This window comes from Dipteris shenzhenensis, chromosome 22 (genome assembly GCF_047967505.1).
Source record: "Dipteris shenzhenensis isolate YYH24624 ecotype China chromosome 22, Dip_SZ_1.0, whole genome shotgun sequence".
NCBI lineage: Eukaryota > Viridiplantae > Streptophyta > Polypodiopsida > Gleicheniales > Dipteridaceae > Dipteris > Dipteris shenzhenensis.
The window spans coordinates 29,717,100-29,743,196 of record NC_141617.1 but is presented as its reverse complement, the minus strand read 5'-3'; the positions used below and the strand labels follow the sequence as shown (position 1 = coordinate 29,743,196).

General features: G+C 46.9%; 1 protein-coding gene across 3 annotated transcripts in view; it reads right to left on the bottom strand.

Moving 5' to 3' along the window:
* LOC147887968 (uncharacterized) overlaps nt 1–26,097 on the bottom strand; it is a 320,694-nt gene that overhangs the window by 29,492 nt on the left and 265,105 nt on the right. Inside the window, exon 14 of one of the 3 annotated variants that reach the window (XM_087393487.1) lies at nt 8,690–9,079. The exons of the other annotated variants lie outside the window; for them this stretch is intronic. The gene's annotated coding sequence lies outside the window, so the exon portion shown is untranslated. Of the gene's footprint in view, nt 1–8,689; nt 9,080–26,097 lie in introns of those variants that run through there. 3 annotated transcript variants of the gene reach the window in all.

The following is a 26,097-nucleotide window of genomic DNA, read 5'->3' as shown; positions in this document are numbered from 1 at the left end:
CATTCTAAATATAGAGGCCAATTTCTAATAGTCCATAGACCATGATCCAAGGCTCTCTCTACCATCTCAGAGTTCTCGAAGAGAAAAACAAAGTAGCCTTTATTGAGAAATCTTACATTGAGGACATTCATTCCTTTACATATCCAATTAAATCTAATCCAAGTTTCCAACACTGAGGCTGGAGGATGGGGACCTAGCAAGAAACCTACCAGTGCATGTGTTCTTAGCCAATCGACAGAGTCCATGTACAATTCATCATCGAGGAAAACTGAGCCACTTATACCTATAGAATATTTTGTCAATGCTCGCACAAATTCTTCGCTCTCTTCAGTAGATGGTGTGCTCCTTTTTGCTCTCCGGACTCATCAAGGGTTCCTACGGTGGGATGGTCAAGGGAGGACGGTGAGCTTTCCTTTTGGGATGGGCCTTCAACGTTTGCTTTCTCACCAATGTTAGTGTGTTCGGAGTCTTCTTTTGTGGTGGAAGCAAGAACACTTCTCTCGGTGCCTACAACAACTTTTGCACTGAAGGTTTCACTAGTATTTCCTTCGTCAAGTGTGCGGGGACGACTCCTACAACCGTGGGCTGAGAACTCGGGCTGTCTCCTCGTCCAAGGGCTTCTTATTCGAGACCCGCTCTTTTGCTTTCTCCAATGCGGTATCCACCTTTGATGCTTGCAACACTTCCTCTCGCGATGGGGGGGGAGAGGTAGACACCTCTTCACCATCAGTAAAGCCAGGATATGCCGCTCTCGGCCTTGGGGGAATCGTGAAACACCCGCTTCTATAAGTTTTTGTTGCATGCGCGTAAGAGTGCCTCCCTCCTTATCTTGCATGGTCCCCTTGGTAACGGACAAGTTTTTGCTCAAAGGGACCCTGCCAACTTTCCTTTTCGCCCAAGCTCCCTAGCACATTCTGCACAAACAGATTCTGTTTCGTAATCATTTTCAAAGGAGGAAAACTGGAGACGTCAGCGAGGTCATTCTCCCATGAAAAAGGTTTATAGAACTCTGAGATTGTGTCGTAATCTGGTCTGAGAGGAGGGAGAGGTGACCTAGACAGAGGGTGAGTCCCATCACTGTCACAGCCTCCATCACCATCCTCCATCTCATCTCCTTTCTTGGAATCAATGCATATATATTTTTAAAATGAGACTAATGTGCTGTTACTGTTTTGCCTCTTATTCTCATTGTCTTATCGGCAATCATATGTTTGCATGTTCTCTCACGGGACAAACTCCCTTGAGAAAATTCACTCTCCACTAGAACATTCCCTTGCACCAATCACCACTACAGTACCACCATTCCCACGGATAGCAGCCATGCCTCACATTAACTTGAGAATAGTGACTACAGCGTTCTGATATAAAATAATGTCCATGTGCTGCACCCCTTATCTTACCTTTGAAGTTGTGGGAGTGGAAGTCCCATGGTACAGGACAACCAATGAATGTATGGATGTAAGGGTCATTGCTCCACAATGAATGGTTTTGGTCGTGTTGGACTCATTATCATCAAGGCAAGGCAAGGGAAGTGCACCACCTAGATTGGTCGATGCATCCAAGTTCACAGTTCTTGAGCAGCAGCCCTGCATTGGAATATTTTTACGATAGTACAGACAAAGCAATGTGAAGGCATAACTTAGATTGGTTGAGGAACCTTGGGAAACCCGTTTTGGATCCTCTCTCCCAAAGCAGGACAACTGGTTGCAACACTCCGAGTGGTTGGTGTGGCACGCTGCATTGGGAGATCTTTTCCATCTGGGGTCTTCTAGAACTGGTTATTTAAGAGAGCGAGATGACTAGAGAAATCATGGGGTGCTTAAATTTACTACTTGCAATGGCAACAAGGGATAGAGACTTAAGAAACATTGTCTCTCTGATTTTCCAAGTGTGCCCATTAGAAATCGCTATAGAAGGAACCAGGCCTCAAGTAGGTTGACTAATAAGGGATTGATGTCTCCCTTTGCAGCCCCTGACACAATTTAAATGGCAAGACGGAGAGTTATCACTTTACAGACGGAACCAGTCCTCAAGTAGGTTAAGTGACTAAGAAGAGGATTGGTGTCTCACTTTGCAGCCCCTGACACAGTTTAAATGCCAAGAGGGAGCATAGTTCCTTAGCATGATAAGGATCCTTGTGTCTAGGTTGCAAGAGGTTATATCATAGGTGTCTCAGAGAGTCTTGCAACTATCGAGACAGACTTCATCCTGTGCTTCACACAGTATTTAAATTTGAGAGTGACGTAGCTACATGTTGGACATTCCTTACACCTGGAAGTGAAGACCCCTTATATTTTATTGGCACAGGAGGCATGATTGAGCAATTCTACTCTTCTGTATACCTGGTTAGAAATTAGAGGGATTCTTTTGGAGCTTTGATTTTTACTTCCAGAAGTTTGTTTGTGCATCATTGAAGGGATTGCTTTTGCCTCCATAACTGAGATTTATGAAAGCAATGTATCCCTAGTTAATCCAACTTTTTTTAACCATGTCTAATTTCAAGCAGCTCTTTTGTGCCTCTAATTGTGAAGATGGTTGTCAATAATATTCTAATATCACGTAACATGTTCATGTACTTGTTTATATGCCCTGCATATTTATGTTGACATGGTCAGATAAAACTATTCACCTAGCAACAACTTCAATAGTATGAAACAGGCAACCGAAAACACACAGTTCCTGGCTCAACAGAAAATTATATTTTCCAGTGTAAAATCCAAAATAATCTCCTAGAGGAAATGCTGCTGCTCCCCGCTCCTCCTGCTGCCCTCCTTCTTCCTGCTCCCCTCCTTGCTGCCCCCTCCCTCCCCTCCTTGCTGCCTCCTCCCTCCCCTCCCCCCTACCTGCTGCTCCCCCCGCCTCACTCCCCTCTCTCCCCTCCCTCTCTCCCCTCCTCTACCTCCCGCGCTGCTGCCAGCTCCTCCCCCGTGCGCTGCCTCCTCCCCCGCGTGCTGCCTCCTCCCTCCCCTCCCCCCTACCTGCTGCTCCCCCCACCTGCCCCCCCGCCTCCCCTTCTCTTCCTCCCGCGCTGCTGCCTGCCTGCATGCCCCCCCCCCGCGCTGCTGCCTGCACAGCCAGCCCCGCCCCCCCCCCCCCCCCGTCTCCTCCTCTCCTCTATCCTTCCCTCCTCTCCTCTTGCTGCCCCCCATTCCTCCTTGCTGACGACTCCTCTCCTTGCTCATTCCTCTCTCTCCCACCTTCCTTTCACCCTCTCCCTTCATCTGGAGTACCCCTATTCTCTTTTAGGGGTCTCCTAGGCTTCAGGAAAGCGGACGGAGTTCTTTTTTGTGTTTGAATCGGCCTATCCCACCTCGATTGACGAATGGGTTCCCATTCAGTCAATCCGTTACCGCACACACCGGCCGCGAGAACCGTCACTTTCACAAAAGACGAGCTGCAGCAGTTGCAAAAGGATTTGGAGCATGAGTGTTCAAGACTCTCTTCGCAAGAGGACAAGCAGGGAGTTTCTATTTTCATCAGGTTCCCTGGTCTCCCCTCAGTTTATCACCGGCTTCTTTCAGTTATTGGCGAGAGGTTTGGTGTGGTAGCAGAGATCCCCCCCATTCCTGGCGAGCCCTCTTCGGCTGCTGAGGCGGTCAGGATGGATGGGGTACCCAGGGTTAGGGTCATTGTCCAAGACCCTAATATTTCAGATGACCACATCATGCTACAACTACCCGATGGGTCTTTCTTTCGCCAGAGATTTGAGGTTGCAGGTCGGCAGGACCAGTGCAGGATTTGCAAATCCTTGGGGCACTTTGCCAGGGATTGCCCAAAGAAGAAAAAGAGGCCCAGAAAGCAACCAGCTCATACTAGCTTACGACAGAGAGCAGGAGTAGGACCTACCGCTCCACAGGCACCGCCTCAGACACGGGCTCCCCCCCCTCCTAGGGCTAGTCGAGTCCCTCCTGCACCCCGCACCACCTCTGGCCCACGGTGGGTTCCGATCGCAGTTAGGCCCTCTACTTCAGATCACACCTCCACCGCTTCAGAGGCTACCCCCTTGGAGCCTCGGGAGGAGACTACTGTTCAGGAGCCTTGTTCCACTCCACCACAGGATCAGGCTGTACCTTCCTCAGCAGCCCAGGTTGTTGGCACCCCGTCTGCAGCACTTCTTGATTAGGACCCAGTACAGGTGCCTCCTTCTGTGGATAGAGGGAAGGGGGTCTTACATTCTCCCCCTGCTTCGGTAGGAATCCTTCGTACCCCCTCCCCAGGTTTGGCTCAGCGGAACTCCTTTTCCGCTCTGGAGGACCTCTCTGACCTCCCAGATGATGATTTTCTACCTTCCACTTTCGGAGAGCCAGTTATCGGCATCCCTTTTGAGAGATCTTTCTCTCTCTCACCTGTGGACTTTCCTCCCCTTGGACCTCGTGTGTATGGCAGGAGGTCAACTCCGGTGGAGGGTTCTTTTTCCGCCACCAGGTCGGGTAAGGTATTCCAACTCGCTTCCTCCCGCCAATGAGGATAGCCAGTTGGAATATACAGGTATTGGGTGGCATCCCTCATCGCCGTCGCAGACAACTGATCAGGAATTAGCTCGATCTAGGTGTTTCAGGTGGTTCCCTAGACATTCTTTTTCTTCAGGAACACAAACTGGATGTCAGAGATCGTTTGCTCCAAGTCAGGTACGTTGCTTTCAGGCCAGACTTTTTGGCTTCTTGCCTTGGGAGCTAGAGGGGGTACATGAATATCAGTTTCAGATTCTATTCTCCCTCTGATCATTGGACACGGTACCATAACCCCCTCCAGGGCCCAGTGGGTTTTACTTTTGATTGACGGACGTAAGGTTGGTTTCCTCAACCTCTATGCTCCGAACAATAGAGGGGACCATGTTCTGTTTTGGAAAGAGTTGCTCTCGTGGGCTGACATTGCAGATTTGTGGATTATTGGAGGTGACTTCAACATGGTTGAGGTGGTATTCATTCCCTCGAGAGAGCAGCTTGGGATGTCTTCTTGTTCAGGTTTAGTGGCAGAGATGTTTGGTCAGATGAAGCATTTCATATTCAGTCTCAGTCACTTTTGTTTTCATGGTCGAACCATAGGGTGCAGATGCCTATCCATGCTCAGATTGACAGATTCTATGCGGATGACTGGGCTCTTGATAGAGGGGAGACAATTTGCATTGCACCTGGTGTTTCCACTTCCGACCATTTCTTGGTAGTTTTGTCCACCTCAGAGCCCCATCTGAGAGGACGGTCTCACAGTATCAGGATCCCCGATGCCTTATACACCGATGAGACTCTCACAGAGGCAGTCTTGGAGATTTGGGTTTCTCACATGCAGGGGGGGGTGGCCAATCCTTCACACGTGGCACAGCACTTGCCAATATCAGCGACTTTTATCACTCCGTTGCTAGTGCTCGGCGAGGTGAGGTACTCAGGCGGGAGATTGGTATCCGCCGGTAGTTGGCAGCCTTACAGAGGGAGGAGCAGAGACGACCATCAGATGCTTGGATATAGGAGCGCCTTGTTGCAGCAAGGGCTCACTTGCAGACATTGCTTGATCAGAGAGCAGAGTATGCCTTCCATGCACGAGAGTCCTTTTGGATACAGATGGGAGGGAGAGTCAATAAACACTTTTTCTCTACACTTGGTCCCAGACATAGTAGAGAGAGTGTGAGGCAGCTTATTGACTCTGATGGCGTTTTGCTGTCTCATCCGGATACCGTCATGCACTTAGCGACAGCTTTCTATGCCTCCCTTCTTTCTACAGATCCTGACACACAGGCCATAGATGTGGCTAGAGATGAGATTTGACAGAGTTTACCTGTGTTGGTCACACCAGAGATGATATGCTCACTTGATGCACGCTTTACCAACACAGAGTTCAAGACTGCTCTCTCCGCCCTTCATAAGGGCAAATGCCTTGGTTCCAATGGTCTTACTCCCCTTTTTATAGCCTTTTGGGATATGATAGGTGATCATATTACTTCAGCCCTGCAAGGCATTTGGCACTCAAGTGAGATGCCTGACTCACTGACCGAGGGACTCATTCACCTTATCCCAAAAGGTGGCAACAGGAATTATGTATCCCATTGGAGACCCATCACTCTTTTGGGCACTCTATACAAAATCCTTGCCAAGGCGATCAGCATCCGATTGCAGCCCCTTCTTCCAGACCTCATCCATGATACTCAGACAGGCTTTGTGCATGGCGAGAGCATATTTGATAATATCTTTTCCTTTTGGGAAGCCACAGAGTGGGCTATGCAGAGTGGGCAGAGGCTGGTAGTTCTACTCCTGGACTTTGAGAAAGCCTATGACAGAGTAGATCGGGGTTTTCTTGAGGGCACTCTTCTACGATTTGGATTCTCAGATGCATGGATTAGAGGGGTGGCCTCCCTTTACGGATCAGCCCACAGCCAGGTTTGGGTTGGAGGGGTAAGGGGTGACAGGTTTCAGATTTCCAGATCAGTTCGTCAGGGATGCCCTTTAGCCCCCTTCCTCTTTCCTTTTGTGGCAGAAGCTATGAGTATCTTCCTTAGATGAGCTTTATGGGTTGAGATTGCCCTTGAGACAGGAGCAAGAGCTTCTTGACTGTGAGTTGGTTGATGACACTGCTGTTTTTATTGAGGCCTCTTCGCAGTCACTTGATTCTTTCCGGACAGCCTTGGATATTTTTTGCTCAGTTGCAGGGGCGCACATTAACTAGCATAAATCCTTTGGCTTTCGAATCAGTGATGAGGACACTCCAGGCTGGGGAGTTGACATTGGCTTTTCCTGGATTCAGAGGGGTGTTCCTGTCAGATATTTGGGATGCCAGGTATTCTTTTTTGGATGCATTCAGGCTTGCACACCTACCTTAGGAGATGATTGGGTGGACAGCCCTCGCTGGATTTTTACTTCTGCCTCTCTCAGGTCTCCTGCCTCTCCTCTCATGACTGCCATCCTCAAAGCTTGGGGGAGCTTCAGGAACACTTTTCGAAGGGTTCTGCTCTGTACCCTTTAAGAGATTGATAGGCAGCCGATCCTTTGGAACGATTGTATACTTGATGAGCATGGCAGACCACTCGGCACTTCCCATTATATGCAGTGGTCTAGATGGGAGAGAGGCCCCGCCTACACAGTAGGCACTTGGAAGGCTTTTATCAGGCTACCTGAGGATCAGAGGCTACAGTCCGTGAGTCACCTCAGAGGGGTAGCACATAGGATTCAGCAGATAGATGCAGCCATCCCGGTGGAATGGACAGTTGAGATGCCTATTACTTCCACCACTTGGATGGGAGCTTTTTCGAGGACAGCAGTTCCTCTACAGGTGATCGCTTTTCGAGGTCTCGGGGAAGATGCTCTGGTCTTTGATGTTGGGGATGGAGGTATACTCTCTAGATCCACGGATGATATTATTCTAGATATTGCCTTTCAGCCTGTCAGGATTGTTGGTTTTGTGGACCATGGAGCTGGCTTGCAGTGGTACTTAGACCCCGACCCTCTGCTCTTGGCCCTGGGATCCTAGAGGTTGTGGTTATATGGAGGTGCACCTATCAAGTGGGACCCAGGAGAGTGGGAGTGGATAGATCATGGGCACCGAGAGAGGGGGATTCCCTTCTTTCGTTTCACGGTTGGTAATGCTAGGAGATTCCAACTGAGTAGTAGAGGTTGGATTCCCTCCAGAGCCCCCCATTGGGATAGCTTCTTCATCACCGCAGATTTGCGTAGGAATTTCTGGAGGAGGCTCTAGAAATCCCTCAGAAATAGAAAGATCACTCTTTTCTTTTGGCTTTCTATTCATGGAGGGATTGCAATGAACCTGTGGAGATCACGATTTGGGGCTGATCCCACTTGCCCTCGCTGTCATTCTGCAGAGGAGTCAATGCGACATTGCCTTTGGGACTGCAATCAAGCGAGGACTGTTTGGAAAGGAGTTGCTGGGATACTCAGCATTTTTCATACTTCCCCTTTCTTCATAACTTGGGGCTCGGTCGCATGGTTATCCCTTAGTGGGCCCCAGGTGTTTTATGAGGGTGAGCCTTCTTCTTGGGCACTCTCGATCTGCCGACAAGTGATAGAGCCCTGCTCTCTTCAAGATGTACCACATATTCCTTTCAGAGCTTCACATGTTTCAGTGGACACCTCTTGGGAGATTTTGGCTAGCATTTCCTCTTGGCACATTTGGAGAGCCAAATGCACACAGGCCTTGGATGACACCCAGATACACCCATCACAGGTGTTCACGGGTATTTGGAGTGACACGGTTCACATTTTGATAGCCATATGGGCTAGCATGCAGGGCCCTTCACGGGCAGCCTCTTCTAGGAGGACTGTATTTCTTCGAGTTTGGAGGGGTTCTCCCTTTTTCTCAGAGGTTGCTACCGGATTGAGATGGCACTATCAGCCCCAATCCTTTCTTTTTGGCTCTTGAGCTTTTCATGCATTGTATGGTGTATCCCGTATTCCTGTATGGAGCTTGCTCTAACGGTTTTCTTTAATACTTAATAGAAGTCTCTTTTTTGCAAAAAAAGTAAAAATCTCCTAGATAATGGTAAAGGAAAAATGGTATGGGTAACGATATTTAATACCCATCATAAAATCAAATTGATCTTGAAGATTCCAAAGAATCCTTGCATTCACTATTCCATTCTTTTGATAAAGAATCTGTAGAGCTCATCTCCCTTCTTGAATTTTTTGATTACAGTCAGAAAGTCATTTCTCTACAGATATCCATAAAATCAAACAAGTACTCCCTGGTAGCCTATACATGAAGGAAGATACTTTACATTCTGCACTTCTTCTGGGCTCTTGAGGCAAATTACATTAGATATACAGAGGATTCCACACAAGGCTTTAATTTCCCTTGATGTTGATGAAGAGAAGAGCCTGTCTTTCACCCAATGAAGCCACACTATTTGGTTTGCACTGCAGGAAGAAACCCCTTTTGGTTTGTATTGCATACAGAAACGCTTCACCTGAATCCATGTGATCAATTGGTGAGGTAATTTCACAAACCTTCTTGAATAGCTTTCTGCACGGTCTCATCCCTCATTGAAGTCATACATTGTGGCCTCTTAGTATCTCTAGGCTCTGGTACCATGCAGTTTGCCCATCTCTCTGCTGATTAAGCTTCCACCTTTTGATTTGCACTGCATATTGTGACGTAACACCCGACTATTTGGATCAGAGCTATTTTTCAATTTGTAATATATGAATGGAAAATAAACATTCTTGGCAACAATTGCTTCACTCTACACATAATACAATGAATGGTCTGAAGGTGTGAATTATTATGCATTTGACGATTTCGAACATTTCAACTATCGAAAAAACCATCCAGGTCTACAGCCCCCGCACATTTAGGAAGATGGCTCAAAGCTGAGAGACTATAGACCGAGCTTTCCTGGGATCTGCAGCAGGTCAAGGTAGGAAGATACATTGGGAGGTTCAGCAGATTGACAAAAATAGAATTTGGTTTACTTCAGCCCATGATCCAGGGAAGGGCGGGCTGCCCTTAGAGTTAGCAGAAAATTTGCAGAGTTTATAGGGAGGGTTAACCTTTTCTCTGGTAAACATGGAACAGGGGTTGAGCTTCTACACCCCAAGTCAACCTGCTGAATCTTTTCGGTGTATTCTTTCTGTCATGGATAGAACCCTGTTGTGGGGCGCATGTAATCTCTCGGGGGACGTGATTCTGATGGGAGACTTCAACAAGGTGGGATTCAAAGCAAATAGATGGAATAATAAAAGTAGGGTCTTAAGTGGAATTGAGTTGAATGCTTGGTTGAAGCTAAAAGTTCAAGCAAGATTGGTTGATGTTTCTGAGAGTACCTCTTTCATGTGGTGTAGCAACAACGTGTTGCATGAGAATAGGTGTTGGAATATGAAGCCAAAGTGAGTCAAAAATGAGTGTACTAGGTGTCTAGGGGGTGTTTTATAGTCTAGTGAGTCCTAGACATGCCACATGTCATATTGGGAGATATCCCATAGACATTGTGACTTTATAGAGTCTAGTGTCACACTATATAGTGTTGTACTTGTCTTGAGTCATTCACATCAGTCAACATCAAGCTTTATATCATGTGAGTATTTTGGTTATCATTGCCTAGCACTTGTTCTTCCATTTGCTTTCCATTTTGCCTTTTGCCATTATGCTTTCCATACTTGGCATTCTCCTATAAGCATACTTGGCATTCTCCTATTGCCATGTCTCTTTATATGGTATCAGAGCTAGCTTTCCTCAAGGAATGAGGAGGCCTTGAAGCCCATCTCAGACCTATAGAGAGGCTAGCTCCTTCCACTCTAGTTCTCCTCCTCTGCTCCTCTCCTTCCTTGAGCACTCCCTCTTCTTCCTTTGCCTCTCCACCATGGGCTCCTCTCCTCCTACCCATGCCTGACCATTGGCCGCTCCTTTAGCCTCAGCATCAGCCGTACAGCCGTACGGACTGGTGCGCCGTACAACAGGCCTGAAGATTGCCGTACAACAGCCCGTACCAGCCGTTGCATCTGCCCTTACGATCTGCCCTACAATTGGCCGTACAAATTGCTGTACAATCTGACCCGCCGCCCGTACATCTGTCCATACGTACAGACTGCCCTGCCATACATCTGTCCGCACCAGCCTACGTCTACCTCGGGACTGCTGCTCATGCTCATGCCCTCGCCATCAGCCTTGGATCTGCTGCTCATGCTGCCCTCGGGATTGTTGCCAAGCTATTGCTCCTGCCCTTGGGATTCCCACCAACGACCGTTGCTATCCACGCCTCATTTCATGACTCAAAAGTTCTGCCTGCTACTACTGCTGCTTCAGTCTACATAGCATTTCTGTCCTATTTTGGGATAAAAATTGGGGCTTTTGTGCTCTGAAAATTCCTAAGAGCCGTGGGAGCATTATGTAAGCTCCAAACACTTCCCGACTTCTCCGATTACCACCCTGACTGTCCTTGGTGCCCAAGATCCACTTTTGACTGACTCTCCGAATGCTCGTGACACCTCCGGCCTCTACTTCGACATCGGTGACTCTCCCTTAGCCATTTTGAGAGTGGCCATGTGAGTGCTCCATGTAGCTACCCCATGGACTTCACCAACACATACTTTGGGGCATCTATGCCTAGTACTTCATTGACATCGTCATCAACTCGCAGGGATGTGCATACATGTGCATTAGCTACTTTGAGGACATCTCTTACTTCTAAGAGATCTATTTTTATTATTCCTACAGCTTGATGTATTTTGGGGTCCTCTGCCCTGGGTAGTCCCCCTAAAATGATATGTATTGAGTGTTTGGTTTTCATTGAGTCTAAAGGTCCTCTGCCTTGGATAGTCCTCCTAAAAAGATGTATTGGTTTTCCTATTTTTTTGGTGTGTGGCTTCCTAACATGTCCTGTTATGAAGCCAAGGGGGAATGTACTGTGGGAGCCATATGTATTAGCTTTGATAGGTCTATTTGTTTATCAGGCCTGGCTTGAGAGTTCTAGGATGTTGGTGCATTGGTCTCCTAGACTTCTGAGTTGGTCATGCATCCATGCATGATGAGCCTCTGAGCCATGCTAGATGAGATTTCTATGTTATGCTCACTAGCCTCTGAGATTGTGTAGGAACCATGTCTAGTTCTAGACCGGCATGCACAGTTTTGATGACTGTCATTGTCATGTTCTGTTCTTGGTTCCATTCCAGTAGTCTCTCACCTTGCCTTCATGGGGGGGTGTTGGAATATGAAGCCAAAGTGAGTAAAAAATGAGTGTACTAGGTGTTTAGGGGGTCTTTTATAGTCTAGTGAGTCCTAGACATGCCACGTGTCATATTGGGAGATATCCCATAGACATTGTGACTTTCTAGAGTCTAGTGTCACACTATATAGTGTTGTACTTGTCTTGAGTCATTCACATCAATCAACATCAAGCTTCATATCATGTGAGTATTTTGGTTATCATTGCCTAGCACTTGTTCTTCCATTTGCTTTCCATTTTTCCTTTTGCCATTATGCTTTCCATATTTCCATGTTGTTCCTAGTTAGCTTGGCATTCTCCTACTGCCATGTCTCTTCAATAGATTGGCATAATATAGCTTCTTTCTTGAATCAATAAAAGTTATTGATTTGAGCAGATGGTTGTATTGCATCCCAACCTGTTACTCAAGCAAATAGGTTGGAGAAAGAACCTATTGCTTGAGCAACAGGTTGGTTTGCAACACAACTTCTTGCGAGAATGAAGAGATTCTACTTGTTATCGATGCCATGCAGCAGTTGAGTCAGTTCAACATTGCCTCTAAGAGTGCAGACAGGCGAGGATGATTTGGAAGGGTGTTGCGAGGATTCTTTGCATATTTCATAGAGCACCCTTCTTTATGACTTGGGGATTAGTGGCATGGCTATCTCTTACTGGACCTCAGGTGTTTTTTGAAGGACATGACTCAGACTCATCCTTCATTATACGATGACTCTATGGAGTCCAACTCTCTCCAGGATGTTCCCTTCACTCCTTTCAGAGCTGCTCATGCCTCGGTAGACACATCTTGGGAGATTCTGGCTAGCATTGCAGCTTAGCATATTTGGGCCAAATGTACGGAGGCCACAGGTTCACCCTTCCTAGTCTATGGCCAATATTTGGATTGATACTATACACACACTGATGGCCATCTGGGTGAGCATGCAGGGATCCTCCAGAGCAGCTACATCCAGGAGAGATATTTTTTTAGAGTTTGGAGAGGATCTCCGTTCTTCTCTGAGTCTTCTTCCGGGTTGAGGTGGCATTTCCATCCTCCACCTTGGATTTTTGTCAGCTCCCTTTGCGCCATTTTTTTCTATCATGCATGACATGATGTACTCCTGCATTTGAGCTTGCTCTTGCGGCTTTCATTCATACTTAATGCAGTAATATTTTTGAAAAAAAAAAAAAGAATGAAGAGATTTGTTGATTTAAGGAACAACTTCAATTTCAAAAATAGGGGGAAATCACAGAAAGGGTAGGTTAGACCAGTTTTCACCTCTCAAGGAAAGCAGAAGATGGGACTATGAAAGTGAAATGCAAAGTGTTCATTTCCCTCTCATTTTTTGATCCCTTTCCAGTTCGAATGTACTTAGATAGAGGCATGGGGCAGTCAAGGAATCATGGTTCAAGGAAAACCCCTTTTTTTTCCAACTATCTTACGTCCAAATGAAGGTTTAAAAAAAGGATTTGGAATTGTGCCTCTGGAGGTAATGCATCATGCAATGAGAAGTGGGTTGGAGCCATTAGCAAAACACGACATTTTTTGAAATCCATTCCAAAGAGAGCCGCAGATTCCACAAGGGAAGAAGGAAAGATTTGGAGGAAAAGATGCATGTATTGAATGATAATAGCTCAGTGGAACGATGAAAACAATTAAAGAAAGTAAAAGTCAAACTAAGGGAGGAAGAGCTTTGCAAGTGCAAGCAGCAATTGATTTATCAAAGAGAAAGGTGGGCAAGGAAGGCAGACAAAGCGAATGAAGACATATTTAGAAGATTAACGAAAAAAGCAGCACAAAAGTACATTCAGAAGCTATCCTGTCCTGGTAGAGACGCTTCAACAAATGATGAAATTTTAAAAGTGGCCCATTCTGATTTCAATAAAGTCTTAGGGGAGCAAGAAGTCACAACTACAAAGAAATTGATTGCAAGAGAAAGGTGCGGTGAGGTTAGAGAAAAGGTCATTCAGATTTTGATGCTGCTTATGTGAACAAAGAAATCACTTTGGAAGAGTTGAAAGAGGCGGGCGGACAAGATGGCCAAAAGAAAGACACCTTGTGAGGATGGTCTTCAATTGGATTCTATCTTCCTTCCCCCCCCCCCCCCTAAAAAAGACTTCTATTAAGTATGAACAATATCCGCGAGAGCAAAACTCAAGGCAGCAATACATCATGCGGTGCATGAGAAAACACCCCTTAAAAGGAGGTAGAAAACAACCAAGGTTGAGGTTGAAAATGTCATCTCAACCCTGTAGTAGTCTCAGAGAAGAAAGGGGAGCCCCCCCTTTCTCTGAAAAATATAGCTCTCCTAGCAGAGACTGCACGTGAGGACCCTTGCATGGTCACCCAGATGGCCATTAGTGTATGTATAGTGTCTATCCATATACTTGCCAAGGTATAAGATGGGTGGATCTAGGATCCATCCAAAGCCTCAGTGCATCTGGCTCTCCAAATATGCCACTTGTAGTACTACTCAGTATCTCCCAAGAAGAGTCCATAGACGCATGTATAGCTCTAAAAGCACCAGAAATTCTTATGTATGTCAGCTGAAATCTCATACCAGTGGATTGACGCGGGGCATCGAGAGAAGAGCATCCCCTTCTTTCGTTACACGGTCAGTAATGCCAGGAGATTTCAGCTCAGTAGTAGAGGTTGGAGACCCTCCAGAGTTCCTCATTGGGAGACTTTTGGTATTACTGCGGATCAACAGAGGTACTTCTGGAGGAGGCTCTGGAAATCCCACAAGAATAGAAAGATCACTATCTTCTTTTGGCTTTCTATCCATGGAGGGATTGCAGTGAACCTTTGGAGGTCCAGATTCGGAGCCGAACCTACTTGCCCTCGTTGCCTTTCTGCTTCGGAGTCTATTCAGCATTGCTTATGGGATTGCAGACAGGCGAGATTGATTTGGATAGGGATAGCCAGGATCTTCAGTCACTTTGCCCATTCCCCACTTTTTATGACTTGGGGCTCGGTGGCTTGGCTTTCTCTTATAGGACCTCAGGTTTTCTATGAGGGAGTTGACTCCTCTCGGGCCATTTCGGTTCGACGTCATCGGGTTGAGTTCTGTTCGTTGGATGTGGTACCACACCGTCCTTTTACAGCTGTACATGCCTTTGTGGATACTTCTTGGGAGATTCTAGCGAGCATAGCAGCCTGGCATATCTGGAGAGCCAGATGCATAGAGGCTATGGAGGGTACTCAGGTTCATCCCTCGCACACATTGGCTAGTATCTGGACAGTTATCTGGACAGACATCGTACACACTTTGATGGCCGTATGGACGGGTATGCAGGGGGACTCCCGTGCAGCCTCAGCTAGTAGGGCTTCTTTCTTCAGGGAATGGAAGGATTCTCCTTTCTTCTCTGAATCTACTACAGGGTTGAGATGGCACTTTCAGCCTCAGCCTTGGCTTCTTTCCACCTCACTCTGAGGGGTTTTTTTATTTATCCTCATGATTTCATGATGTATTCCGCTTTGAGCTTGCTCTCGCGGGTTTTTGTTCTTACTTAATAGAAGTCTTTTTCATGGAAAAAAAAAAAAATCTCATCTCACTCCCAATGGGGTGCTCCAGAGGGCCTCCAACCTCTACAGCTCAACCGGAATCTCCTGGCATTACTAATAGTGTAACAAAATAAGGGAAGGCTCTTCAATTGGCGCCCTTTATCAATAAATTCCCATTCCCCGTGGTCCCATTGCAAGTACTTTATGGGAACACCCCCATAAAGCCACAATCTCCACCCTCCCAAGGTAGCAAGACGTGGGTATGGATCTAAGTACCACCTCTATGTCTGAGCCATGCTCCACCAATCCAACAATCCTAACCGGCTGAAATGGAATATGTAATAAAACATCATCAGTCGCTCTGGACAGCTTGCCACCCCCAAGGACATCAAAGACCAGAGCATCCTCATCCACTCCATAGACTGCAATAATCTATAGAGGAATGCTTGCTCCAATGAACATCCATCCAAGTGGAGCAAGAAATAGGCATAACATCTGTTTCCATCGAATCCACTAGAATGGCCGCATCAATTTGCTGAATTCTGCCTGCGCTCCCTCTGAGATGGCTTACTAATTGGGACTCACGCTCTTCTGGAGGCTTTTTGAAAGCTTTGCAGGACCCCATTGTGAAGATAGGACCCCTCTCCCACTTGGACCACTGCATAGTGTAAGGCACCAAGTGGTCTGCCATGATCATCAAGTATGATCTCGTTCCACATGATAGGCTACCTGTCTATCTCTTCACGAGAGGAAGGGGCTAAAGCTAGCCCAAGCCTTTAGGATAGCAGCCATAAGAGGGGAGGGAGACTTGAGGCGAGTTGAAGTGAAAATCCATCTAGTACTATAACTTTAGTCTCCTCCCGAAGTTTGCGTATAGGATTGCATGCTGCGCATAAAGGAAATCCTTCCATGGCTCTTGTCCTTGCATAAGTCCTCTCATCACCATCTTGCATAGCAAGGCCGTGCACTGTAAATCCGGATCTATGATGATAAGCCCATCTTCCTGTGTGGGGAGGATCAAATGTCTCCCAAGCGACTTTGGCTATGACATCTGATGTGCCATCAAGCCCACTCCATAAAAAATTCCTTACGGGTCTCTTGAGCTGAGCGATACACTCACTAGAATAGCACCAGCAAGAAGAAATAAACCAATCAATGGCCAACAAAACTTGATTGACCACCACAACCCTAGATGCAAGATCGAGCTCGGTTGAACTCCAAAAGAGGAGTTTTACCCTTATACTCTCCAACACGGGTGCAAACTGTTGTGATGGAGAGATTCCCATGGCGAGCTGGCACCCTAAACACCTAACAGGAAGACCCTTGTGAACCCAAGTGATATATCCCAGGCTGTCCTAAAAGACGTGAGCATATGTGTCATGGCATCCAAAAAAATAGCAGTATGAGCTCAATATCCAGAAGTTCTTCATCCTATCTGAGGGGAAGTCTCAGCCCAAAGATATCATCTTGAGATCTAATATGGATGTTCATCGCTTCAGCCACGAATAAAATGAGGAACGGAGCTAGAGGGAATCCCTCGTGGACTGATGTAGAAATCTGAAACCTCTCTTCCTTGACCCCACCAATAAGCACCTGGCTATGGGCTGATCTGTATAAGGAGGATAACCCTCAAATCCATGCATGTGAAAGTCCAAAGCGAAGAAGGGTGCCTTCCAAAAAACCCCAATCTATCCTGTCATAAGCTTTCTCAAAATCAAAGAGTAGAATGACCAATCTCTAGCTGGTCTGCATAGCCCACTCAAAAGCCTCCCAAAATGAGAAAATATTATCAAAGCTTCTCCTGCCATGAATGAAGCCCGTCTGAGTATCATGCATAAGATCTAGAAGCATGGGCTGCAAGCGTAGGCTGATCGCTGTCGCCAAGATTTTGTAGCAAGTGCCCAATAGAGTAATCGGTCTCCATTGAAACACTAAGTTCCTGTTGCCTCCTTTTAGAATAAGATGAATGAGACCATCTGTAAGTAATTTTGGCATCTCACTAGAGTCACAAACACCCTGTACGGCTGAGGTAACGTGATCCCCAATAATATCCCAAAAAGCAATGAAAAATGGTGGGGTAAGTCCATCTGAACCTGGGCACTTGCCCTTAAGAAGTGCACTTGTGAACTCTATGTTGGTGAAAGTGCATCTAGTAAGGCCTGCATATATGGTTTCACCAACATAGGAATACACTACCATATAGCAAATCTGACATCATCTCTAGCATGTGTGTTAGGATCTGTTGTCAAAAGGGAGGCATAAAAATCTGTAGCTATGTGCATGATGGCATTGTAAGAAAATAATACAACGTCTGTGCTCAACAGATAACAGGATCTCGTACGCAAGAGAGAACAAGATAGTATGGAGAATCAAAAATTTGATTATTGTAGAATTGATACAATAGATGGCGCTGCCTCCTAGCCGTGCGCTCCTGTGAAAGAAGCTTCGATGGCGTGCTGGAAACAGTAGAAGACGGAGGCTGAATGCTAAGGAATCAAGGTTGCTGTAGCCAGTGATGAAATGGGCTTCACGGGCTTGCTCTTATATAGCCACCAGTCGTAGTCAGTTAGGCTCAATTGGGTGGCCGACCTAGTCCGCCCAAAACAATCGACTGGGGGTCGGTCCCGAAATAGGCCACCGACCATATGATAGAACCGGTGCGCAAAACAGAGCAACTAACCTACGGTTGCCGTTCGGCCCATAGCCATCCGGGATCATCTGAGGCTCCAAACGGGCCCCGCAACCCGAGAGTGGGCTGCCCCGGTAAATGCTCCGTCTACCCTCAGTGCGGTCAGTCAAAGGATGCCTTCCCGCAATTGCATGTAGCCTAGTTGGCGGTGTGCCAACTCTATCTGAAGCCGTCCAGCCATTAGGCCACACATGGCCCCCATCTGGTGTCCAAACCAGGACCTACCGGATAACCGAGCTACTCAAATGCCTTCTCCTCATATGGGGGGCTTACAAGTAGAGTTAGCTCGTTCCCGCGTAGTTACATGAGAGTGGAGCATTGATATCTAACACCCCCCCTCAATGTCCACCTGCAAGTGAACTTACTTTTTCGGCCCAATGCCAAGTCGATGAAGATGCCTCTCCAGCAAGTCTCTTCCAAGAGCCTTCGTGAAGATGTCCGCAGCATTCTCAGTAGTCGGACAGTACACCAAGTCGACCTCTCCATCCATGATCAGCTCGCGTACAAAGTGATATTGAATCTCAATGTGTTTTGTGCGAGCGTGGAACACCGGGTTCTTTGCAATCGCCATGCAACTCTGATTGTCACATGATAACTGCGTAGGCTTGTTCTGCACTGCACCCATGTCCCCTAAAATCCTCCTCAACCACACTACCTCGCAAGAAGCAAAGCATGCAGATTTGTACTCGGCCTCGGTAGAAGAAAGAGCAACTGTGGGTTGCTTCTTGCTGACCCATGACACAACTCCAGATCCAAGTGAGAAACAGTACCCTGTCACTGATCTCCTACTGTCCACGTCTCCTACCCAATCCGAGTCACAGAATCCGGTCAAGATGTTGCCCTTGGTATAGGTGATGCCATAATCAAGTGTGCCTTTGATGTATTTCAGCACCCGCATCCCTGCCTTCCAATGGTTCTCCCGGGGCTTATTGGAAAACCTGCTAAGTACACCAGTCGCAAAGTTGATGTCCAATCGTGTGTTGCACAAGTAGATCAAGCTGCCCACAAGCCTTCTGTACTTCGCTTCGTCCACCAGTGGTGATGAATCCTCGTTTGAGAGCTTCGCGTCAACCTCCATAGGGGTACCAACTGTCTTGCACTCAGCCATGCCAAATGCCTTCAGTATCTCTCCAGCATACTTCAGCTGTGAAATGAAGATCTGTTTCGGCTCCTGCTAAACTTCAATCCCCAAATAGAAATGCATCAGTCCGAGGTCTGCTATTTCAAACTCTCTTCCTAGCGAATGCTTCGTCTGCGAGGTCTTCTCTTCATGGTTCCCTATTATAACAACGTCGTCCACATAAAGTACCACGATCATACACATGCCTGCTTCTTCGAAGATATACAAATTTGTATCAGATGGGCTCCTCTTGAACCCGTTTTGCAGAAAGTAGGCATCAATTCGCTGGTACTACGCTCATGGGACCTGTTTCAGCCCGTAAAGTGCCTTCTTCAGTTTGCAGACTTTACCTTCTGAACCGGGGATCTCAAAACCTGGTGGTTGTTCCACGTATACCTCCTCCTTGAGATCTCCATTCAGAAAGGCGGATTTCACATCCATCTGAAACACGGGCCAACTTCCCTGGGTAGCTAAAGCCAAAACACTGCGAATTGTGGTTAGTTGAGCTGTGGGAGCAAAAGTATCTTAATAATCAAAACCATGTACCTGTGCAAATCCTTTTGCCACGAGCCGAGCCTTGTACTTATCCAACGTGCCGTCGGACTTGTACTTAATCTTGTACACCCACTTGGTTCTGATTACCTTGCGCTTTGGTGGTCGATCCACAAGGTCCCAAGTGTTGTTCTTCATTATGGAGCCATACTCCGACTGCATAGCCTCCATCCACCTATCATCGCCCTGTGCCTCTTCAAGACACTTGGGTTCATCAGCACGGATCACTTCTGTCATCAAAGCATAGTTGACCAAGTGTTCCTGCGTCCTTCTTTGCCCCTCTAATCTCTTGGACCGGGGGTGTTCGGATGGTTCCTCCTCAATGGTTGGAGGTTCTCTGCTGTCCAAAAGCTGCTTTACCCACTTCGGGAATGGCCGTTGCCGTTGTGGTTCTGCAGGGTCTTCTTCATCTTCTTTGTCTTGAATCCTCCCAAGCACCGTTGGGGGAGTTCGGTCTGTTGTTGGTGGCGATACTGGATGATATCCTGGTCCTGGTTGTCTGGGAAGGAAGCATCCTCCTCCAATTGATGCGGCTGTTCTGAGAAGACCACATCGCGACTTACAATTACCTTCTAGTAACAGGGTTATAGAGACGGTAACCCTTCGCCTCTTCACTATAGCCCAAGAAAATACACTTCCGGCTCTTTGGTTCCCATTTGGTCTTGGTAGCATCAGGGACATGCACAAAACAGTCACATCCAAAAACTCTGAAATGTGCAGCTGAAGGTTTCTTACCAGAAAAGGCTTGCAGTGGAGTCATCCCGTTCACAGCCTTCGTGTAGCTACGATTGAGGATGTAAACTGCAGTGTTACATGCTTCAGCCGAGAAAGTCTTTGGCAAATCTTTCCCTTTCATCATACTCCGGCCCATTTCGCAGATGACGCACATCTTGCGTTCTGCTACTCCATTTTGCTGTGATGTATGTGGCGGGGGTTTCTGCCTCTTGATTCCGTGACTTTTGCAGTAACTTTCGAATTCAGTCGATGTGAACTCTCCATCTCTGTCTGATCTCAGGTTCTTCACCTTCCTTCCCGATTCTTTCTCGACCATTACATGCCATTCCTTGAACCTACTGAAAGCCTCGTCTTTTGTCTTCAGGAAGTATATCCATATCCTTCCACTATAGTTGTCGATCAGCGTCATGAAGTAGAAAGAACCACCCAAAGCTTCCGTCTCCATCTTTCCGCAGAGGTCCGTGTGAACGAGCTCTAGAGGAGCCTTTGCTCTGCTGGCCTCTTTAGGAAAGGGCTGCCGATGCTGCTTGCCCATCATGCAAGCTTCACATACATCGGGCAGATCTGAAATTTCTGGTAGGTCTGCAATCATTCCACTTTTATGCATCTCCTTCAAAGAACTAAGGTTTAGATGACCAAACCTCTCATGCCACAGCTTAGTGTTCTTCACATACGCTCGAGCACTGAAAACTGAGAGTTCGTAAATGTTGTTGCACCGTGTACCTTTACCAACGACCTTTCCTTGAAGATCCAGGATCTGTGCACCATTCTTATCGAATTGAACTTTGAGGTCCCGATCCGTGATCGCAGAAACGGACAACAAGTTCCTCTTGATATCTGGCACATAAAGAACATCGGACAACTATTTTACAACTCCATCTGACTTGAGAGCTATCGTACCTTTTTCTTTTGCTGGACATTTTGCATCATTGCCGACTGCTACCATGATGTCATTCCCTACCGGCTGTAGAGAGGTATACCAATCCTTCCGATTGGTCATGTGGCACGATGCACCACTGTCAATGATCCAAGGTTCATCTGCAGGTACATGAATTGCCTCCGTGCAAATCTCCTCAATTGCGACGAGCAGCTCTATGGGTACTGCCTGCGCGCTGTTGCTGGACTCTTTCTTCACTTCGTTCTTCTCATCTGCAATCTTCTTGCGGCACTCATTCTGCTTGTGCCCTGCCTTGTTGCAATAGAAGCACTTGATCTTCTTCTTTCTCTTTTTATCATTAGGAGAAGATGGGTTACCAGAGTCCTTACCCTTACCTTTCTTTGATCCGGTCTAGAAGGCCGAATCTTCTCCAGTCCTCGTCTTTTGACGCATCTCCTCCTCCAGAAGCATCGCGCTGAAATCCTCAAAGTTGAGGGGCGGATTTCTGTTCTACGTATTCAGCGCCGTAACAAGACCGTCGTACTTTGGTGGGAGAATCCGTATGCACCTTCGTGCTAGATTCTCGCTGGTGATGGTGATGCTAATCGCAGTCATTTGATCGCGCAAATTCTTCACCCTGGTGATGAACTTCTCTGCCACTTCAGACTCAGACAACTTTTCATTCGCGAGTTGAGTCTCCAGATTCCGAATCCGCGTCTGATTCGTGGTCTCGTACTGATTTTTCAAGACCGTCCATGCCTCCTCCGCTGTGGTGACATGTTGAATTAACACCATGACAGAATCACTAACACTGCAGACAATAGAACACAGCGCATCTGCATTTCTTCTTGTCCACACGAGAATCTCATCCGCAGTTGTACTATCTGTTGTCCTGCATTGGCTGGATTCGGTGTCGAAACCGGCCTCACGTCCACCCCAGTAGCAGTGTCCCAAAGCTCATATGCGCTTAGGATGGTCTTCATCTTGAACTTCCAGAGAGGATAGTTAGGGCCGTCCAACTTTCCGCTTTCGCCGAACGGTGGGATTCGTAGTCTTGCGGGCTGGGCCATCTCTCACAATCTGCTCGCAAACAGAAACACACTACCAAATCTTCTTGCTAGAGTCCAGGCTCTGATACCATGTAAGAAAATAATACAACGTCTATGCTTAACAGATAACAGGATCTCGTACGCAAGAGAGAATAAGATAGTATGGAGAATAAAAAATTTGATTACTGTAGAATTGATACAATAGATGGCGCTGCCTCCCAGCCGTGCGCTCCTGTGAAAGAAGCTTCGATGGCATGCTGGAAACAGTAGAAGACGGAGGCTGAATGCTAAGGAATCAAGGTTGCTGTAGCCAATGATGAAATGGGCTTCACGGGCTTGCTCTTATATAGCCACCAGTCGTAGTCGGTTAGGCTCAATTGGGTGGTCGACCCAGTCTGCCCAAAACGGTCGACTAGGGGTCGGTCCCGAAATAGGCCACCGACCATACGATAGAACTGGTGCGCAAAACAGAGCAACTGAACTACGGTCGTCGTTCGGCCCATAGCCATCCGGGATCATCTGAGGCTCCAAACGGGCCCCGCAACCCGAGAGTGGGCTGCCCTGGGAAATGCTTCATCTACCCTCAGTGTGGTCAGTCAAAGGATGCCTTCCCGCACTTGCATGTAGCCTAGTGGGCGGTGTGCCAACTCTATCTGAAGCCGTCCAGCCTTCAGGCCACACATGGCCCCCATCTGGTGTCCAAACCAGGACCTACCGGATAACCAAGCTACTCAAATGCCTTCTCCTCATATGGGGCCTTACAAGTAGAGTTAGCTAGTTCCCGCGTAGTTACATGAGAGTGGAGCATTGATATCTAATAGGCATCAGGGTCAATCTGTAGAACCCCATCTGAGTCAATAAGATGCAAAACACATTCCCTACTATGTTTGGGGCCAAGAGTAGAGAAGATCTGCTTATTGACTCTATCTTCCATCTAAGTCCATAAAGACTCTTGTGCATGAAAAGGCATACTCTACTCTGTGATCTAGCAGTGTCTATTGATTAGCCCTTGCTATAGCAAGGTGCTCCTAAATCCAAGCATCTATAGGACTCTTTTGATCTTCCCTCTACAGGGCTGCCAACTACCAGAGAACTTCAATCTCCCGTCTAATAATGTCACGTCTCCTGGTATTAGCAACCAAGTGGTACAAATCACTAACACTTGTGAGGGCTGCAGCCACATGTGAAGGGGACGGCTGTCCACCCTGAGCATGAGAAACCCAGATCTGCAATGTTGCCTCTTTGTGAGGCCCTCCTCTGCATATAATGCATATAGAATCCTGAGACTAGGAGAGTGTCCTCTCAATTGAGGCTCTAAAATCATCAATACCGCTAAAAAGTGATCTAAGGTGAATACTCCAGCCGAAATGCATATAGATCCGCCTCTATCCAGAGCCCAACCATCAACATAAAATCTATCAATCCTTGCATCTCGATGGGCATCTATAGTCTGCCGTTTGACCACATAAACAAGAGAGAGAGTGTGGCTATGTGTAAAAGGCATCATCAAACCATGTATATCTGCCCCACTGAACCAGAACATGAAGGCATCCCAAGATGCTCTCTCCAACGAGTGAATACCACCTTTTCTACCCCCTTTCATATTTGAACGCAACTCCACCATATTGAAATCACCTCCAATAACCCATGAATCTGGAATGGGAGCCCATGAGAGCAGCTCCTTCCATATAAGGACATGATCCCCTCTGTTGTTGGGGGCGTATAGGTTTAGAAAACCAACCTTACGTCCCTTAATCAAAAGCAGGGTCCAATGAGCTCTAGAGGGGATACTGACTCTGTGTCCAACAACCAAGGGGAGAAAAGATGCGGAAACTTAAATGCATGTACCACCCCTAGTGCCAGCTGCAGGTGACCAAAAGGTGTAGCATGAAAGCATCTTACCTAACTTGGCACAACACCTAGCATCCAATTTGTGTTCTTGAATAAAGAGAATGTCAATAGTGCCCCCAGTAACACCTGAATGAAGCTGATTTCGAATCAACTGTTAGTGGGATGGCGATGTGGCACACCACTAAGGCCCTGTATGTTCCAAGATATAATCCTCATTGGCGGGAAAAGATAAGATGGAATACCTTACCTCACTTGGTGGCAGAAATGAACCTCTCCTGAGAAGGAGAACTCCTTCCAAATCTGCCAAGTGGTGGAGGGAAATCCATAGAAGAAAGAACCCCCACCCCTATGGAGGGAGATGCTCTGTCGATAGGAAATCCAATAATAGAATCCCCAAATGTGGAGGGCACAAACTCCTCCTCAATCTCTGCCAAATTTGCTAGGACAGAAAATGAGTTTCTATGTACCAGGCCTAACACAGAAGTGTGAAGAATTCCTGCACGCAAGGAAGGAGAAGAAGAGAACCTCCTTGCCTCTATCAATGGAAGAAGTTTGAAGTGAAGTAGAGGCAGGTGGTTACTCATGTAGAGGACCAAGAGTCCGCATGTCTGCATAAGTGCCATCAGTGGTCCTTGAAACTGAGGTATCTCTAGAGGGCAGGAGCTATGGCATCAGAAGTCCTCTCCCAATATATAACCGAAGAAATGGGAGCATCATTCACAACCAAAACAAGAATGTCTCGTGTTGAAATCGAAGAAGATCTCGGATCATGAGAGGTGTCCTCTTGTGATGGTGGAGTGACAACCCTAACCGCAACCCAACGAGGGATGGCAGGTGGAGGACGCAAGGAGGGTTCTAGATGTGCTAAAGGAGATGGCTATCTAGTAGCATGCGCTACAAGACAAACATGGGGTGTTGAGGGAGCGGTACGAGGAGGAGCCGTACCTGAAGACTTCTTGAGTCTTTTTTTCCTCCTTGGGCAATCTCTAGCAAAGTGCTAGTGTGTCCTATGGATGCCACATGTCACATTGGGAGTTATCCCATATGCATTGGTGTTCATATGTGTGTGTGTGCTCTATATAAGAGCTGTACTTGTCTAGTGTCAAATCAATCAAGTATCAAGCCTACAAGCTCTTTGGTCTACATGTGAGTACTTTCATTTTGTTCATTGCTCTTGCTATTTCATTTCCATTTCGTTATGTCTCTCTTTGAGTATCATTATCTATCTCCCTAGCCTACCCTCTCTCTCCCTCACCACCATGCACCTTCATGTGGTGTCAAAGCCTCCTTTCCTACCTTTCCCTTCTCCATACTCAATCTAGAGGATGAGGGAAGCCATCCTCTCCTCCATCATTGAGCTCGCTTCCACTCCTTTCTCCCCATCTTGTTCTCTTCTCACCCTTAGCCTCTCCATGAGTTGCTCTTCTTCAACAAATTCAAGCTTGGAGCTGATGCCATGGGTGAAGCAGCTGGTCTTGGAGCTCTTCATCGTGAAAACTTCACTCTACACCTCTTTTTCAGCAAGTTCGTGGCCTCTCTACGAGCCGCCACACTGTTTTGGACGACTAGGATTTGGTTGAGGTCGTTTTTTAGCTGCTGCCTTTATCTCGATAGTCGCACACCTCTATTGCTGCCATAGTTTTTTCCATATGTTAGAATACGCATACGTCATACGAGTATGGAAGTATGATTGGAGTATGGTTCAGCCCCTAGGGTTGAAACATACGTGACCCTAATTTTTTTCAAAAACATTTAGAAAGGTATACATTGTACACATTACATTGACATGGAGCTACAAACTTTCTCCAGAGACCAGAGTCATTTGGAATCTGGATTCTGATACATAGTGTCAATAATAGATCAATACTACACCAAACATCATGATCAAAGGTAGTAGGTGGTAGAAACTTGGAAGTAGGTACCACACCAAAACATCAAAGGCAAAACATCATAGAAGAAAAGGCTGCCACAGCTCGGAAATAAAGCTGAAAATTGAAATGCATCATGATTCACAACCGATGAGGCTCAAGCCTCAAGCTGCAGCCTGCATCCTCATCCTCATTCTCTTGCTCATCCTCATCCTC